The sequence below is a fragment of the Narcine bancroftii genome, chromosome 4 (assembly GCF_036971445.1).
Source record: "Narcine bancroftii isolate sNarBan1 chromosome 4, sNarBan1.hap1, whole genome shotgun sequence".
NCBI lineage: Eukaryota > Metazoa > Chordata > Chondrichthyes > Torpediniformes > Narcinidae > Narcine > Narcine bancroftii.
In genome coordinates this window covers 113,804,007-113,823,127 of record NC_091472.1, presented here as the reverse complement: position 1 = coordinate 113,823,127, position 19,121 = coordinate 113,804,007, and the positions used below count along the sequence as shown (strand labels likewise).

General features: G+C 39.8%; 1 protein-coding gene across 3 annotated transcripts in view; it reads right to left on the bottom strand.

Annotated features, from left to right (window-relative positions):
• Nucleotides 1–19,121, bottom strand: part of plcb1 (phospholipase C beta 1) — a 1,044,484-nt gene that overhangs the window by 17,187 nt on the left and 1,008,176 nt on the right. Inside the window, exon 34 of one of the 3 annotated variants that reach the window (XM_069932443.1) lies at nucleotides 11,026–11,153. The exons of the other annotated variants lie outside the window; for them this stretch is intronic. The gene's annotated coding sequence lies outside the window, so the exon portion shown is untranslated. Of the gene's footprint in view, nucleotides 1–11,025; nucleotides 11,154–19,121 lie in introns of those variants that run through there. 3 annotated transcript variants of the gene reach the window in all.

Here is a 19,121-nt window from a genome sequence, read left to right as displayed (position 1 = left end):
CCTCTTACAACCATGTTTACAATTCAATGGTTCTCAACCTTTCTCTTTCCACTCACATATCATATGTGCTCTATAATTAGTGAGGGATTGCTTAAGGTGGTATGTGGGTGGAAAGATAAAGTTTGAAAACCATTGTTTTAATTATACCTGATTGACTCGTTATGTGCACGGTTTCATAACTCCAAAGGAAATGGGCCAATGACAATTTTCCTCAAGCAAAATATTTCAGTAACAATTGCGTCTAGAGCAATGATTCTCAACCTTCCCTTCCCACTCACATACCACCTTAAGCAATCCCTTACTTATCAGAGCACTGATGGCATAGGGGTTACTTAAAGTGGTATGTGAGTGGAAAGAAAAAGGTAGAGAACCACTGAATTGTAAACTTTGTTCCTTCTTCACCCATGTATTCTGATCTGCTAAGTGTACCTAGAATTTTAATTTGATGTAATTGCAAACTCTTAGCATTTACAGTGCTTGGTGATTCAACAGAAATATATTGTTCTTGATACAAATTTCCAGTTGTTAAGTAGAGCCCTACATTCATGAATGTGCACACCTCTATAAATTGATAGAAGTTTAAATTGCAAAGCAGTCAAGTAGTGTGGAGGGAGTGGAAAACTTAGCCTGAAATCTGTGGAATTCAAAGTCAAAAGCTTTGGTGAGGAACAAAACAGTGGCTCGTGTTGCTCCCAACAATTTTCTTGCCTTTTCTAATAAGAAAACAGCTTGATGAATCCAGACCATCTTTCTGTTGCCATAATAGAAGGTAACAACAAAAATGAATGGAAAAATATTGCTCCATCTGAACAAAATTGTGTGTGCACTGTTTTGGACATTTCTGGGATGAGTGATTTGCATTTTTTGTTTACAGTACCTTGGGTGATATTGCTCTTTTAAAAGAGGAATGGGGAAAAACTATTTTAGAATGCACACTTAATTTTTTAAGTGGTTCAAATCTGGCTCTGTCTGTAAGGAGTTTGTACGTTCTCCCTGTGATCGTGTGGGTTTCCTCTGGATGCACCAGCTTCCTCCCATGTCCCAAGTGTTCAGGGTTTGTAGGTTAATTAGTGTATTTGAGCATCAAGGGCTCATGGGCTGAAAGGGCCGGTTACCATGCTATCTCTTTTTTTTTAAATCCTCATATTCCAAGAAAATATTGTTGTACAGGAATCCTTGGTGGAACTGTAGAAAGTGACAGTTTCCTCACACCAATGTCTGTTGTGAGAAAGGGAATCCTTTGGGACTGGAAGCAAAACTTGCCACTGTATGATGCAACCGAATAGTTTGCAACTACCCATCTATTAGCCTTAATTTTAATCTTAATATTAATCTTGTTTTATGTTCAGTTGACACTCAATAATGAAAGTTCACCAATCTGAACGCTTAATCCTGAAGTTACCTCTCAACAGATGCCCCCAGAACAGAGCGATTTCAACATGTTTGTTTTTCTCCAACTATACTCCTAACGCTCCGCATCATCCAGAAGAAAGAAGTCTGAATGAGTGACTGTCCATCCACCACCACAACCATTAACTCTCCCCACCATTGAAGAGTTGCTGCAGTGTGTGCCATATACAAAATGCATTGCCCCAAAACCTCCAAATCACAATCCTGAGAAGACAGCAGAGGGCAGCAGGAACAACACCACCACCAGTAGATAACCCTCCAAGTTACACTCAATCCCACCCTCAGACGAGTTAAAATCCTGGAATTGCCTAGCCAATAACACTGAGAGGCTTCTCCAGAAAGACTGCTACAGTTGAAAAGGGTGGTTCAGCAACACCTCCTTAAGGGGCATTGTGGGATGGGCAATCGTTGTTGGCCTTGCCAGTGATGATCATATTCCACCATAAATAAGTGAAAAAGGCTGGTTAGAGACCCAGACTCAAATTCTTTGTCTGTTTGCAAGATTCATGACAGGGCAATCCTGATAACCCTCAGTGTCCACCCGTATTTTAACTGTTGATGTTGAATAAATGTTGGTGTCATGGTTTAGACAACTAAACTGATCTGAAACTCGATAAGGAAATCAAGATTATTGAGCAAGCATTCAATATTTTGGTGCACTTTAGTTGTTGATCAGTAGATAGCTCAGTAATCCACATGAATAGCAGTTAGAGGTCCAGATTATTGCCATGAAACTTTCTGTTGGTTGAGATAGACAATACTACAAGTATACTGTTGTAAATCACAAAATGTTATTCCACGTGAGGAAAGATCTAACAAGTGCAAGAAAAAGTCACAGGGAATGAATGAAAGAGTGTTGTTGAAGATGTGAAAATTTCACATCGTAATTCTTGGAACTAAAATGCCAAGCCAGCTCCAGGGGCTATGAGGAGTGGTCTCTTGGCCTGCCAGGAGTGGCTCTGAGAGCCTTTAGGATGGTCATAGGGCAACAGTTGCCATGTCCTGGGAACTTCAACATCATTGATTTCAGAGAGGTGGATGGCATGAGTCTCCTTGTGGCAGATGTAATGCAACACTCAGCTTTGACTAAGTAACATGTATGTCACCCTTGCAGAACAAACAGCAGTTTCTTCCAATGCAGCTGGCAATGGCCTGGCTTGTCAATCTGGCTGGTTACTTTAAAAGCATCATCAACATGGCTGGAGAATCAATATAGTCCAGGCTAGCAAAAAAATTGACATCACCTCCAGATTCCTGATGGAAATAGTAAGATGCCAAGCTGTGTGACTCCTTCAACAACCCTGTTGATGGAGCCCAGCAACAATTCAGCTGGTTGAGACTAAAAGGCTCAGTGCGATTTTGCAAAGACTTCCTCTTCATGTTAGACCTCACACTTCCTCCTACCAATCATCTTCAGCAACACCAGAAGCCTGGCATGTGGACATGGACATCAATCTGCTGACTTCAGTAAACATTGAGGAATAAAGAGGAGATCTGTCGTGGCACAATTTTGTCACACTCAAAAATGAGCAGTTATTCCAGTCAACCATTCACTGTAAATAAAGTATGAAAAGGCAATTTGCAATCCACCAAAAAAATTGACCATTGTTGTTAGCGGATAGGTTAAAAGGCCATTGACTAGAATAATCCTGGGGTTACCGTTCATAGTGCAAACTTTCAAATAAATTTTTATGAAAGTGGCATCTCAGTGCCAGAAACCATCCTGATTAGACCATGATTAACCCAGTTCTGTACTCATCTTGAGTAGAAAGGTAGCATTATCCTTTTTTCCTTTAAATTAGTCTCCAAACTCTGGCACGAGTGGCAGCTCTTCCTCCACGGTCTCTCTCCCTCTCCGATTGCTCTCACTGCCTTTTCCAGTGCTCAGTCCTCATTCTTGGGGGATTGATCTCCGCGCCTCCTTCCCAGCACAAATAAATGTTCATCCTGGACTGTGCTGCTCTCCGAGAGGAGTCCTTCAGCTGGATGATGCAGGAGCCCGTTTGAACAGGTGATCACTGGGGTCTCCTTTTCCTCTATTGATGACATATACCATGAATTTTTAAATAAAACAGGGCTCAAATAATTATTGAGATGACCCTTTTCATCAAGAACACAGCATCTTTGACTCAGTCCCATCAAGGAGGTACAGGAACATCAAAATCAGGACTGCCAGGCTGGGAAATAACTTCTTCCTGCAGGCTGTGAGATTGATGAACAGTTAAAACAGTGTCCTGTAACTGATACAATCTTTCCAATATATTTATGTTATATCTTGATGTATACAGTACTGTGACAGAATATATTGTTTTATATTGTATATATATATATATATATATGTATGTTTTTTTGGAGATAAAGTGTGGCAGGTTTTCTCACTTCGGTCACATACAAACACTTCAAAACAGATCTCATTTAAAATACTGGATCTCTGCTCAAGCCAGCCAGGCCGACTTGAAGGGCCATTGCAAAAGCTTTGGGGAGTGCCCAAGTGACTTCACTAATGGATTGCTGTTTTGAAAAGCAACAGATTAAAGAACTCGGAGCCGCAGGCAGTCTGAGGGCAGTTTGCTGATCTAAGGGGGTCATGTGATTTTTGCAAGCAGAGAAAGTAAAACAGGCTTTTCAGAGAGAGAGAGAGAGAGAGAGAGAGAGAGAGAGAGAGAGAGAGAGAGAGAGAGAAAAGCTTATGGAAAAACCTTATTTGGAAGATGGGTTGAGAGTTTTTAGTTCAGCCCAGTCAAAGCCCTTGTGGTCCATACAAGAGGTGAGGACTGGCTGCCTAATATTTCACTTGAAATAAGTGAAATAAAAAGGAACTCTGTGGTGTCCTGAAAGAAATAGGTTATCATCTGGAAAACCCTGATGGTGCAAGTTTCTTCAGCAAGACACTGATGTGGCTGATTAGAATAATCAGTTTGTGTCCAGGAACAACAAATCTCTATCTGAAAACAGACAAGAACCTTCCTGAGTGGTAACCATTTACCTTACATGCACCAAAGCCTGGTGAACTTCATAAACATTTAATTCTGTGCACAGTATAAGAATTACCTGCAACCAGTGAACTTGGAGGAGTGAGATTGGACTGTGAACCAAAAGAACTTTTCTGAGCTGACACACACATTACATACACATGTGCTTAGAATTAGAAGGGGGTGAAGTAAGGTAAAGTAAGTTAATAGTAATAAGTTAAAGTTCGATCCTGTTTTCATGTTTAAAGATAATTAAAAACAACTTTTGTTTAAGTTTCTATTTGTCTTGGTGAATATCTATTGCTGCTGGGTTTTGGGGTCCTCTGGGCTCATAACAGAACGTTTCCCCTTATCCAAAGTTCCGCTAACCAAAATGATCCATTAACTAAACTTTTTTGTGGGGGTCAACATGACATCAGAAGTTGAAACAAATCATCACCTGACTTGCCCATGAGGGGCTCAAACGCTCTGTTGGTGCCATTTTGATAACAGAGCTGTTGTGTACTATACAAAAATCTAGTTGGAAATGGCAAAAAGGTCTGCAGATAGCACTATGGACGTCAGTGAGTGTGACTTAATGGACACTGCAGAAAAAGTGCCTATAGACAACATGGTGAAAATGTGTGATGGGCTTACTGAAGGACTAGAGCAGCATGCATTCATAACAGAACAAGAAATGTCAGTTAATTAAATTCAAAGAGAGACTACTAAGGCAAAAAACCATTGTTGATCAGGGAGGTGACACTGGAGGAAACATTTGGCAAAAGCCATAGAGGAGAATTTCTAGTGTTTGGAGTTATTTATCTTATTTTGTAAGCGGGGATCAGGTTGTTTTTCAGTATGTATTAAACATTATTTCATGCTCAAACCCTGCTGGTGTTTTTTGTTGTTTAACTGATGATACAAGTATTCTGCTGAAGCTACTGGGCTGTTTAAAGCCATTGTAACTAGAAAAAACCAATAACCAAAAACCATCTGGACCCAAGCTTTTCATAATTGGGGAAACATACTGTATGTGGGATTTACTATGTGCTGTATATTGTGAATGTTTGTGTGTGCATTGTGGTCCAGAGAAAATGTGTTTCATCTGGTTGAACTTGCAGGCCTCATTACTGGCCACATGCGTGCAGCCTCTGTCCAGTTGATTGGAAGAGGCCCAGAATAATGGGGAAGTGGTGGACTTATCTGCAGAACAATTGAATTAAAAGGCTTATTATTGTGTACGGAGCCTCAGCGCAAAAACTTTGTTTTACTCAAGCCTAGTTTGACTCTCCTGGAAAGCACACAGAACAGATTATAACACTTTCTTCTGAATTTTTGCTTAATTTTGTATTGAGAAAACGTTTGATTAAAACAGTATGACCGCAACATCATTTTATCAAGGAAAAGTCCGTTCAATTGTCTGATATTAGTGAAAGAAGTGACCTAAATCTGATGGTGTAGGTTCTCAAATTTGTGCATCTTCCAAGAACTACATGGGACATTGCCACTGACTCTAGGCTGCCCTGCCCTCCCCTTTTGCCACCAGCACCATAAGCCACCTTATCACACGGCGATATCCTTAGGCTGCAAGATCAGCTTGTCTGAGACATTTGTGTCAGATATTCAGCTTGCAGACAGGAAGAGCCAAAGTCATGAGGCAAGGAAGCAGGACTTTTGGGACACAAAGTCCATACTGACCATCAACATCCATCTTTTTATGTTTAGCCCACTTTTTCTCCTTATATTTCCATCAACACCCCATTTCCCACCTCGCCCCAACACAGGTTTAATCACCTACCCTACACAAGTAGCAGTTAGCAATGACTAAGTAACTGCATATGTTTAGGATCCAGGAGGAAAGTAGTGCATCTTGAGGAAACTCAACTTTAAATATCTCTATCATAGAGCTTTTGATTTCTGATACTCTGGTATGCCATCTGGGCTTCCTGCAACAGCAGTGAGATGATGGAGCCAATGCAGATAACCGAGGAGGAGGTACTTGCTATTTTGAGGCAAATAAGGGTGGATAAATCACCAGGGCTTGACAAAACATTCCCTTGGGCCTTGAGGGAGGCTAGAGCAGAAATTGCAGGGCCTGTTAAAGACATCCTTAGCTGTGGATGAGGTGCCAGAGGATTATACGTTGTTTAAAATTATGGGCCGGTGATCTTGATATCAGTAGGAGGTAAGTTGTTGGAAGATAGTCTAAGAGATCAGACATATACTTAAGAATTTGAATAGACAGGGACTGATTAGGATAGTTAACATGACTGTGCACAGTGGGTTATGTCTAACTGATTTTTGAGGAGATAACAGGAAAGTTGATGAAGGAAAGACAGTGGATGTTGTCTTTATGGACTTTAGAAATGACTTTGAGAAAGTCCTGTATAAGAGATTAGTCAAGAATGATCAATTACTTGGCATCCAGGATGAGGCAGTAAATGGGATTAGACGTTCTCTTTGTGAAAGAAGCCAGAGAGTCTCGGACTGGAGGTCTGACTCTTGGTGTGCCTCAGGGATTTGTGCTAGGTCTTTTGTTGTTTGTCACTAATATTAACAATCTGGTTGATAACGTGATCAATTGGAGCAGCAAATTTGCAGATGATATCAAACTTGAGGCTGTAGTGGACAGTGAGAAAGACGCTTTCTTAAAGATTGCAGTGGGATCTGGACGAGCTGAAAAATGGCAGATAGAATTTAATGCTGACAAGTGTGAGGTGTTACTCTTTGGGAGGTCTAATCAAGGTAGGACTTGCATGGTAAATGGTAGGAGGAAGGGCAGCAGAACAGAGGTATCTGGCAGTACAGATACATAATTCCTTGAAAGTGGCTTCACAGATTGATCAGGTATAGATTGCTTTTGGTACAATGGACTTTTATTTTTACTCACTATTGAGTACAAGGGTTGGTATGTTATGTTTAAGTTCCATAAATTATTAGTGAGGCCAAATTTGTAGTGTTGTGTGCAATTTTGGTCATATACTTACAGAAAAGGTATCAATCAGATTGAAAGAGTGCAGATCAGGTTTACAAGGATGTTGCTGGGACTGGAGGAGCTGTTACAGGGAAAGGCTGAATAGGTTAGGGAGTGTCGGAGAATGAGGGGAGATTTGACAGAGGTATTCAAATTGAGGTGCATGGAACATAGAACTTTACAGCGCAATACAGACCCTTTGGCCCATGATGTCGTGTCAACCTACTTAAACCTATAGAACAGTCTAAACCTTTTGTACCTCACATCCATAACCCTCTATTTTTCTTGCATCCATGTGTCTGACTAAAGAGTCTTTTCATAGAAATTATGGTAAGTGCAAGCAGGCATTTTCCACTGAGGTTGGGTAAGATAAGAACTGGAGGACGTGGGTTGAAGATGAAAAGTGAAATGTGAAAGGTGAATATTTGAGGGAACGTATTCACTCAGGGTGATGATAGTGTGGAAATGAGCTGTGGGTGGAAGTGGCTTTGATTTTGATACTCAAGAGATTGAATATGTACATGGATGGGAGGAGTATGGAGGGCAATGGACTAGGTGCAGGTTGATGGACCTCGGCATGGACTAGCTGGCTGAAGGGCCTGTTTCTGTGTGGTAGTGTTCTATGGTACTACTATTATTCACCATCATCTCTTCACTTATACCATTTTAGTCTGCTCTTATCTTTTCCAGCCCCTTTGCCAAGCTTTCTTTCTGAAATCAGTGCAGTCAACAACTTTGTCTGTAGACAGTAGTTGTTCACTGATGTAGTGAACAACAATGGCCCAGGAAATCCCTTGAGCTTCCTGTCTTTGCTCCATTCAGTGAATTTGGTATTAATTCTAGGCATGAATTTTTTGGTTGAAGAAATCCCATAAATTATTGGGAAATTTATTAATCTTGTGCTCCCAGCAGAAGTGATTCTGGAAGAAGGGCTTAATCAGTATCTGGGCTCTGAATCTGAGGCCAAGATTCACTGACCTGCATATATTTCTTCAATGATGCACGGTCCTTAAATGTTCTCTAATTTCCAGCAGGAAGCTTTAGTTTTCTAATGTTACAAAGGATCTAAGCAGATTATCGAGGTGAAAGAGTTTGCTTCTAATTCACAGTACAGGTACACAATCATTTATCTGGAACTCTTGGGGACAGTGTGTCCTGAATTTCAGATGATTTTTATGGATTTCGGAAAGCTAGATTTAAACCCACCAGAATTGTGCTGCCGTATCCACCCCCACCCCCTTATAGTCACGCTGCCAGTATCTTGCCCTCACCTGCCCGACTGGTGCTGCAGTCTCTCTCCCTACTTGCCGGATTTTGGAGCTTTCCGGATTTTAGATGTCCCGATAAAGGACATGAGTACCAGCTCATTTATGTAGATAATATCAGCATAAAACTGGAGTTAAAAACAATTCTGGAAAAACTCAGCAAGTCAAACAACATTCTTTATATAGCAAAGACTTCTGTAGTTTCTGCACTACTGCTATTAGATAACCTCTTGGCCTATGATGTAGAATTCTCAGATTTCTGCCACTACATTTTTATTTACCAAGCTAAAATGTTGTCTTTTAATTCCCCAGAAAGTTATCCATATTGGTGAGACTTTAAGAAACATTTAAGATTGTGGATCAGAATGATGTACATTGTGTCAGACACCTCATCTTTTTGATTTATTAGCTATTGTTGATCATGTTGTACTAACCTCATTTCTAAAAATGAAATGCAGGCCAGAAAAGTCTCCCTTTCTGTTCAATCCAGTACATTAAGACCATAGGCTTTTAAAGTTATTAATTGACTTGATATCAAATCACAAAGATTCATTGTTCTGAAAGTGGCCCTTGTATTGTGAAGTGCTGAAGTGTTTTTTTTATTTTTTTTCACACACACACACACACTATTAGGGGAAGTGAGAGGATAGTGTGTAGTAGATCAGGGCTGAGGGATGAATAGGCAGTAGTTTTCAGAAGTTTGAATTTTGGACAAGACTGGCTTGTCTTTGAATGGGGGCCTGTGCAGGAGTGGAGAGGATTGGAGCTGTGTGTTCGATGAGGGTGGGGGGGGGGGGGGGGGGGGGTGGCGGGGGAAGTGTGGAGAATCAGGTAGAAACTAGAGGATCAAGACCTGACCTGATGGCCAGCAAACAAAAATGCAGGAGATTTGAGAATAGTCATAGGATTGGTGGCAGTGGTTGGGGGTGAGCAGGTAGAGGGTGGATAAGATCAGACCTCAATGGGGCATTGGAGAATTAATGCTTTGGCTGAGAAGGATAGATGCTTGGGATTTTCTCAGTCGGGTCTGAATCTGACACACTAAAAATACAGTTGTCCTTTGAGTAATAAATAATGGTCAGTTCTGGGGCCACATGGAGTAATTTTCCTATCTCTGCTCTCGATTTCTTGATAAAATTTGTAAAATGCTCAAATGTTTCTTGAAATGCGAGATTACTGAATTGCACAACTTCTGGGTCACCTACTTTTATTTCAAAATGAATATCAATACTCTTCCATTAGATCATTTTCATTGTTTCAAATTATTCTTCTCATTCCTCATGTTAACTCAGTGTCTCTAAAAAGAGCATTTAAAATGCAATTATTGCCCTTCATTAATTGATAGTATTTTTACTGTGGAAATCTATGATTTAAAGCCAAATAGTATCAGTAGAAAATGCAACAAAAGAAATGATTATACTTTCCATCACATGCCAAATCTTTGAAGTTGCCATTAATCAGTCAAAAACTGTACTGCCCTTGTTTGTAAATATAAACAAACTAAACATGATTTTTTTTCCACTTATTTTCCATAAAAATAAAATTCACTAAGCATCTTATGAAATTGCTTTATATTTTAGATTTTTTTTTCTGGTTTTCTACCAGATAAACAAAAATTTATTGCAATTGCTAGAACACATCAAAATTCATAAACATAAATATTCAGTTTATTTCTGTCTGTTGTTTTTCTGTATTGATTCTGTCTTTTCTCCATGTAGTTGCAAATGAAAGTAATTCTGAGAGAATCATTGAAATTTGTTAAATGCAACTTTCCATGAATGCCAAAATTTAGAAGGTGGAGATATAAAACTGAGCGGCCTCACCATCATGTAATAGCATACAGTTACCTTGAATAAATTGAGGATTTTATGGCAGAGTTAAATCAAAATGTTCTTGTGTATTTTCCTCAAACTCCTTTTGTATTCATGTAATTCTCAGATTCCTGTTACTTTTTTTGAAGAATAGCTTGTTCCATGAAGTTAATATTTTTTATAGTCAGTCCTTAAAATAATCTCACAGAGAAACCTCTTGTGGTCTAAGTTTGCTGGATGAGTATGCCTACCAAGGTCACCTTCTCTGCTATATTTTCACACACCTGACATTGATGCATGTTACCAGATGGCTAAAGACAAAGTAAGATTGCTCAACGCAACGTGTGACCTACTTACAAAGCTAACAATCTGCTTGCTTAGTTCTTAGCAAAGCACATGAAGTCTTTGATTAAAATTTTAATTTTGCCATATCGTTGGTGCGCTTGACTTATTGAGGCTGAATATCTGACCCATCTGCTCCCAGCATGGCTCCTTAGAGAAAATGAAGTGGACAGTCACAGTGGTAAACTGAAATTGACAGCTCTTTAGTATGTAATGGAAAAGCATATTTAAGTTGACTGAAACGAACACAAATTGACCTTACATCCTTCATGCAATGGGCAGATTAGAAGCTGCCAGGAGCACTGCACTATGCAGTACACACCTCTCAACTTCCTGTTTGTTGGTGGATATTTGTATAATATTCATACATGCTCCCAGTAGAGAAGACCAAGGTGACCTGGTAAGGTATAAAATTAGTTGGGTTCAGATGCAGGAATTGAACTAGGGATGTAGTGATCAAAACATTTGACTGCAAATTTTAATGGGATTTTGTTCCATTAAAAAAAATTGAGAATGGAAATATTAATATTAATAATGCTTAATATTAATATTAATAATGCTTTCTTCATCACATAGAACAGTACAGCATAGGAACAGGCCTCTCAGCCTACATGACTATGACAGACATGATGCCCAAGTTAAAGTAAAACTCTTGCTTGTACATGATCTATATCCCTCTATTTCTGGCATATTCAGATTTATTGTCAGGGTACATACATGATATCACATACAACAGATTCTTTTTCCTAAATTCATGTGTATTATCTAGAAACCTCTTAAATACGACGATTGTATCTGCTTCCACCACTGCCACTGGCAATCTTTTCCAGGCACCCACACCTCTCTGGGTGTGAAAAAAAATCTTGCTCTACACATCTTCTTTTAAACCCCCCAGTATGTCCCGCAGTATGTGCTGTCCACAAGATTCTAAATGTCGACAATATCAATGCCTCATGATTTTATATACCTGTCAGGTGACCCATCAGCCTCCGAAGCTCCAAAGAAAACAATCAAAGTTTGTCCAACATCTCCCCATAATTCATACCATCTAAACCAGGTGACATTCTGGTCAATCTCTTCTGTTCCCTTTCCAAAGCCTCCACATACTTTGATTTGAATTGCACATAATCATATTTCAATAGCTGCCAAAAAAATGCTGCAGGGATCTAACAACCTATCAAGAAATTCTGTCAGCTGAATAATAATGCAAGATTTGCAAATACTTTGTTAGAACTACTGTCATATTTTAAAAACTGATTATAGATGTTTTGGTTTGTTTTATTTTCATCTTCTAGTATCAGTTCTTATTTTTGGAAATAGTGGCAAAACGTAAAGGAGACTAATTTTTGTTCTCTTTAGCCACAAGTGTGCTTACAATTATTCAAGGATGCATTTTGAATCAGTTAATCTGTAATCTAATCACATTGGTACCATGCAGTTAAGTTACCAAGTTAAATGGATTGATTTTAAAAAAAGAAACAGCAGTGTAAAAGTAGATCTGCCCGAGCCTAAAAGATTGAGATGGACTTCCATTAACTCTTAAATTAATGCTGGAGTCTGGCAACACTTCACAGTAAGTGACCAGGAGTTAAAGAATTGGTCTACAGAGTAATTTTTTTAAGAGGCATATATAGAAATCATGAGAATCCTTGAACATTTATACACTCACACACACACACACACACACACACACACACACACACACACACTGTGGTGGGTGTATGGAATAGGCTGCCAGAGGAGGTGGTTGAGACAGGTACTATTGCAACATTTAAGAAATACTTGGACAGATATCAATAGGATGGGTTTAGAGGGTTTCAGGTCAAATGCAGGCAGTGACACAAGTGTGGGTGGGATATTTGGGTTGTCATGGGCGAGTTTGGCTGAAAGGCCTGTTTCCATGCTGTAAGAATCTAGTAGAGACTTTTACACGGCTGGGATATTTGCAGATTTAAAAAAAAATATATAAATGCTATGCCTGCTGACTAAAAAGCACTGAATGGTGGGCCATTCCAGTCCCGGCTTCTTTCCTGCAGCAGGTGTAGTGTCAGTCCCGGAATGCCATCTGTGTAAAAAGTTAATCTGAGACTAATTCGGTAAGGAAGTGTATGAGGACAGTATTTTTTTAGTGTATTTATGGGTAAGCATTTAAAACTTGGACAAAACATGAAAGTAGGACAACAGGAAAATGCTTAAAATAATAATACTGCTGTCCCACTCTCTCCTAGCAGCCCACAATCACACAACAAAGGTAAAAGGCAGAATTGATCTGGCTGACAGCAAGCAGTTCACTCGGAAATACCTGACTGGCAGGCACTTGGGGTTTAGCTCATCTCAAATATCTATGCATGATCCCATGAATGCAGAAGTCTGAAATGAATGCAGATGAAATGGCTGGAGCTGGAGATGAAATGAGCTGGTGGTGAAATAGTGATGTATCCTCTCTAGACTCACTGTTTCATTAAGCACTGATGTGTTGCTGGGAGAAGAATGAGAGATGATTTAATTCATAAGTACATAATTCATGGTTTGGACAGAACAGATGTGGAGTGGTTGTTGGTTTTTTAAAATAGGTCTTAATCATTCATGAATAAGATCAAAAGTATGTATCAAAGGGTACTGAATCTGGAACTCTACAGAAGAGGGTGTGAATGTTCGGTTACTGAATGTATTCAAGATGGTCACTGACAAACCTTCAGATATTAAGGGAGAGGAGATTAGTGTTGGGGAGTGGCATTGTGATAAAAGACCAACCAGCCCCCAACACTGAACACATTTCCCCCTCTCTGCTGTCCTCAGGTGTCTCTAGTTACCTTGTGCTGGTCTGTGGGTTTGACCCATTTGAACAGTCTGAACCCCTTTGTCCTGCTCCCCTCTAATAACCTGCTACCAGCCCACACAATAGATAGTAGTAATTACTTATGGATTATTTAAGGTGGTATGTGAGTAGAAAGAAAATGTTTGAAAACCATTGTTTTAATTGTACCTAACTGACCTGTTATGTGCACAGTTTCACAACTCCAAAGGAAATGGACCAATGACAATTTTTCTCAAGAAAAATATTTCAGGAACAATTGGGTCTCGATCTCAACTTCCCCCCCTCCGACTCACATACCACTTTAAGTAATCCCTTACTAATCACAGCACCTGTGGCTTAGGGATTACACAGTGGTATATGAGTGGAAAGAAAACTTTTGAAATCCACTGCTTATAGATCAATAATTGCAGTAGACTTTCCCATGCTCTATTATAAATTGTGTGGATAGGTTTTATTAAATTGTGTGCTTATTTTCCCCTGCTCTTTTATAAATTATGCACGGGTTTTATTTCTGCTATGATTTTCCCTCTCTCTTCTATTAATTGTTGTGTTAATAAAAGTAATGTTTTATTCCAAACCCTTGTGACTAGACTAGTCTCTCAAACCTATCACTTTCTCAACACACCAATGACTAGTGTGGGGACCGATAGCAATAATGCTAGTGAGCCATGCAATGACAATGGTCACTGTCAGCATTACTCACCATTATCACAAATTTCAACTTTGCATACAAGACAGGGTGACTATTTTAAGCCACTTTTTGGGGAAAAAAATAAGCAGGTTTAAAATGCTGTAAAATATGGTATGTTATATGTGACACGAGACGCCAAAGCTGTTACGTTACACATCCTGGCTCTCTTGCTCCTGGAAAGCTGGCTTGCTGTGTAAAAAGACACACTGACTCGGCATTATGCTGGCTCTGTTCGGTTCAGTGTAAACAACCGAAGCCTGCTTAATGCTGGGTCTTCCTTACGGCAATATTGCAGGATTTCTGTGTTTAACGAAAATCTCTACCAAGACACAGCTACTATCAATGGATGGAAAATTCAGAGTGTACAAAAGGTTAAGGAACACTGGGTTACAGTTGGAGGGCTCATGATGTTACAAAACTAGGGAGGATCAAGGGGAGTGCCATGTAGACAGGAATTTTACAGTTACAATTAAGGACCAATTAAGGAGGGAACAGTGCTTGGTAAAAGTTAGGATGTGTAAAGCAGATGTTTGGATATGGATAAGTTTCCAGAGAATTGGTAAGGGAGAAGAGCAGTGAAATCATCAAACCAAGATGTAATAGCACAGTTCCATAGATGCAAAAAAAACCCCCAAAACAAGGAAATGGAAACAAGCATGTAGTGATTATACAAGCTTGGAAGCTTAATTTCATTTACACCAGTGTGCTCATATCAAGGGCAAACGCGTCAAGATGAGGGAGCTAGATGACCAGAAATATTGAGGTTCTTGTCAAGAAAAAGGAGGAATATGTCATGTATAGACAGATAGGATGAAAAGAATCTTGAGGAAAGAGGGAAATTAGGAGGGCAAAGAGGGGATGAGAAAGCTCTGGGAGATGATGTAAATGAGAATCCAAAGAGATGCTACAAATACATAGAGCAAAACCATAACATGGGGAAGAATGGGGCTTCGCAAAGATAGGCAAGGTCACCTTTATGTCAAATAACAAGAGATGAACAAGATCCTAAATGAGAATTTCTGACTGTACTTACTGCACAGAAAGGTGATGTCTTAAAGAGAGCCCACATTCCAGTGGAGATTGTGTTGATGGCGACCGTCAAATACAAGATAGATAAAATCTCCCCTGCCTGAAGAACTGCATTCAATGACATTGTGGTAGAATCTGTAGGAGACCTGGTAGAAATAACTATCATCATTAGCCAAGGGGGAGGTGCTGGAATACTAGGAGGCAAAAAAATGTTGCACGCTTTATTTCAAAAAGGCTGCGAGGGAAAGCCAGGGAACTACAGGCTTGCAAGCTTGATGCCAGTGGTGGGTAAGTTATTAGACCAGTTTCTGGGACAGAATTTACCTCCATTTGCAATGGGATGAACTGATCATGGACAGTTGATGTGTATTTGTTGAGTTTCTTGAAGAGGCAACTAAGAGGATTGATATGGCAGAAACTGTTAATGTCCTGCATGGGAGGCTGCTCCAGAAGATCAGATCACAGGAGATTCAGACTGAACTAGTCAAATGGATACAGCATTGGCTTGATGGTAGGAAAACAGGGTTGATGGGCAGTGGTAGCTCAGATTAGAAGCCTGTAACCAGTGGTGTGTTAGAAGAATCTGTGCTGGGTTCATTGCTGTTTGTCATCTATATTAATAACTTAGATATCAACTTAATTAGCATGGTTAGCAAGTTTGCAGTTGTGTAGCCAATAATGAAGAATGTTATCTAAGATTACAACAGGAAAGTGGGCCATGGAATGGCAGAAAGAACTTAATGGAGACAAATTCTAGGTGTTGTACTTTGATAGGTTAAACCAGGGCAAGACTTTTATAATGAATGGTCAGGCCCTGGAGTGTGTTGTAGAACAGAGATGGGGTACAGCTATAAAGTTCCATGTAAGTGGTGATGGAGGTAGACAGGATGGAGTGGATTGCATCTAGCACAATTGCCTTATTAGTCAGGGCATTGAGTCCAGGTGCAAGGAAGTCATGATATAACAGCACAGATATCGAGGAGCCAGTGTAAAAGGTTAAAACCTTGTTTTTTTTTAAACTCTTAGTTAATTTGTGCCTGTCTCTTTAAGAGAATGATGGTTTGTAATATTACCATAGTGACTATGATGTAACATCCACCCAGACTAACAACTTGTTTATTATTATATCACATCTGAAGGAAGCGTGAGCATGAGAAATTTTTCTTTGAACTTTCTCTTTAAGTACTGATATGTATTTCTTTAAAGTTCATGTATTCCTTTAAATGCTTTTTACATCTTCATTATGCAGTAAATACTTTGTTATTCATCATTATGAAAGTCTTAATGTGAAGCTATGCAAAATGTTTCTGTTTTATCAACAAATTAAAGCTACATAAAATAACAGCCAGAGTTTGATTTGTTGGGATTAAAGAGATCGAAATTTGGAATATCATAGCTCGCGCCTTGGAAGATAGTACTTTGAAATTAGGATATATTAGAATAAAGAAAGTGTCGTCTATAGCCAGCACTTGGAATATTGAGCACAACTTTAAGAAAAGGATAATCGTGGTGCAAAAGGTGCAGCAAAAAATCGTAAAAATGTTTTCTGGAATGTTGGGGTGGAGTTCAGAAGATGCTGGATCCTTTCTCTCTGGAGTGTAGAAGGCCAAGATGGGACCTGTGAAGTCTTTAAAATTCTGAGGAGCATACTTAAGGGAAATAGTCACATTTATTTTTAACCAGGGTAGGGGAATACAAAAATAGAAGGCATAGACTTAAGGTGAGAGGCGAAAGATTTAAAAGGAACCTGATAGGCACCTTCACACAGACTGCTGGGTAAGTGGAACACAGTTCCAGAGTGAGGAGAGAAACCCTGTAAATCCCAGGTGCACAGACCATGTGACCAGCTCAGGGGCCATTTTTTAAGAAGACAGCAGAGGAACAAACAACTCTCCAAAGAAATACTGTGCTAGATTGGCCTCATATGTGGTTATTGTAACGCTCAGAATACATTAAAAAAAATATGGATAGGAAAGGTTAAGAGGGATAGATAGGGTGGACCACAGGCAAATGGGACGGGCTTGATTGGAATGGACAAGTTGTGCTGAAGGCCTGTTTCTGCTGACTCGAGAGAGAATGGGCTTATGAGGGTGTGGGTAGATTTTAAATGTATCAGAGGGCAACCTTTTCACGCAAAGGACAGTGGGTAGTTGAAACAAGCTGCCAGAAAAAGTGAGAAGCAGGTACAATTTTGATATTTCAGATATTTGGATGGGTACATGGATAAGGTAGGTTGGAGGGATATGGACCAATGGGAATAACTCAGGTAGGCATATAAGACATCATGGATGAATTGGGCCAAAGGTCCTGTTTCTGAGCTGCATAGCTCTAATTTGAACAAATTTTAATTTCAACAGTCTTCCCCTAAATTAATGGGAAGAAACTGCAGTCCATATCACATTTGCAATGCAATGACAATAAAATTGTTTGAGGTGATAGAGTTGAAAGGAAAAAAGAATTGTGTTGCCAGTGTGTCTATGAAATTGGATCCAATGTCTGGGAATCATTTTGCAGATGGGTTGCATGTTGACATTAGATGGAAAAGCACCAGCAATGGGCAGAAATCAGAAATAAAAGATGCTTCCTGAAAGCTGTCACTTCCCAGGAGGAAAAATACAGACATTTATCAGGTAGTAATCAAGAATAAAAGAAGCACAGAAATTTCCAAGTTTGCAGTTACATTAATTGTTTAACCTAAAAGAGGCACAATATCCATGAGGTTTTACTTTAAAAGGAGAAGTCTACATTCTAGGCAATGCCCAGAATGTGCATTTAAAGCAGCACTCTGGTCAGGGATTGAACATAAAACAACTCTGTATGTCCATCCATTCACCTCATGTTGTTGAAGTCCAAAGTGTCAATGGAAAAGTATCTGCCTCTCCTTTGAGTTAGTATCCTGCCCCATACTTTTAAACTTCTTGCTGGAAGTCCTGGTCTCCATGAGCCTCCTGAACAGAGGAACCTCCCATAGATGACACATCAGCTGCTCAAGCTGCCTGTCAGCCAGCCACAGCCATGCCCCTGAGTAGGAATCATTAGGGCTGATTTACTGAAGCCAGAGGCATTATCAAGAAGCTGAATCAGTGAAAGAGGTGGTGTGAGTCTGTGGTGATAAAGACTGGGTGATGAACTGCCTGTATGTGCAAGTGATGACATCAGTGAGAAACCTGAGCGGTGTTACTGGCTTTTTAAGCAGAAGAGCATTGTGCAGGAAAACAGCCAATTATTTCAACCAGTGCTGACAAATTTTGCAACCTTTAAAGGGTTCTTATAAGCAGTTCATTGTGTGGGACTGCCACTTTGAGAACAGATTTAACAGAAGCCTGCAGGTTTTGGAAAGTGACTGAACTGGCAGCAGGCTTTCAACAGCATATTCCTAACTTGGATACAGTTCCAGAGTGAGGAGAGAAGCCCTGTAAATCCCAGGTGCACAGACCATGTGACCAGCTCAGGGGCCATTTTTAAGAAGACAGCAGAGGAACAAACAACTCTCCAAAGAAATACTGTGCTAGATTGGCCTCATATGTGGTTATAGACAATCGGTCTCATTTCCTCCTGTTAGATGATAATTATTTATTTATAGTCTCACACAATCTCCACCTACGAATGTGTGGCTCAGTACAACAATAACACAGTCTACAAATTTGCTGACCATTCCACAGTAGTGGGTTGTATAAAGGAAGGGGGATGAGCCTGCATACAGGACGGAGATGGAAAACTTGGCTGAATGGTGCACCAACAACAACCTTGGACTCAATGACACCAAAACTAAGGAGCCGATTGTTAACTTGAAGGGAAGGCCAGAGGCATACAATCCAGTGATCATT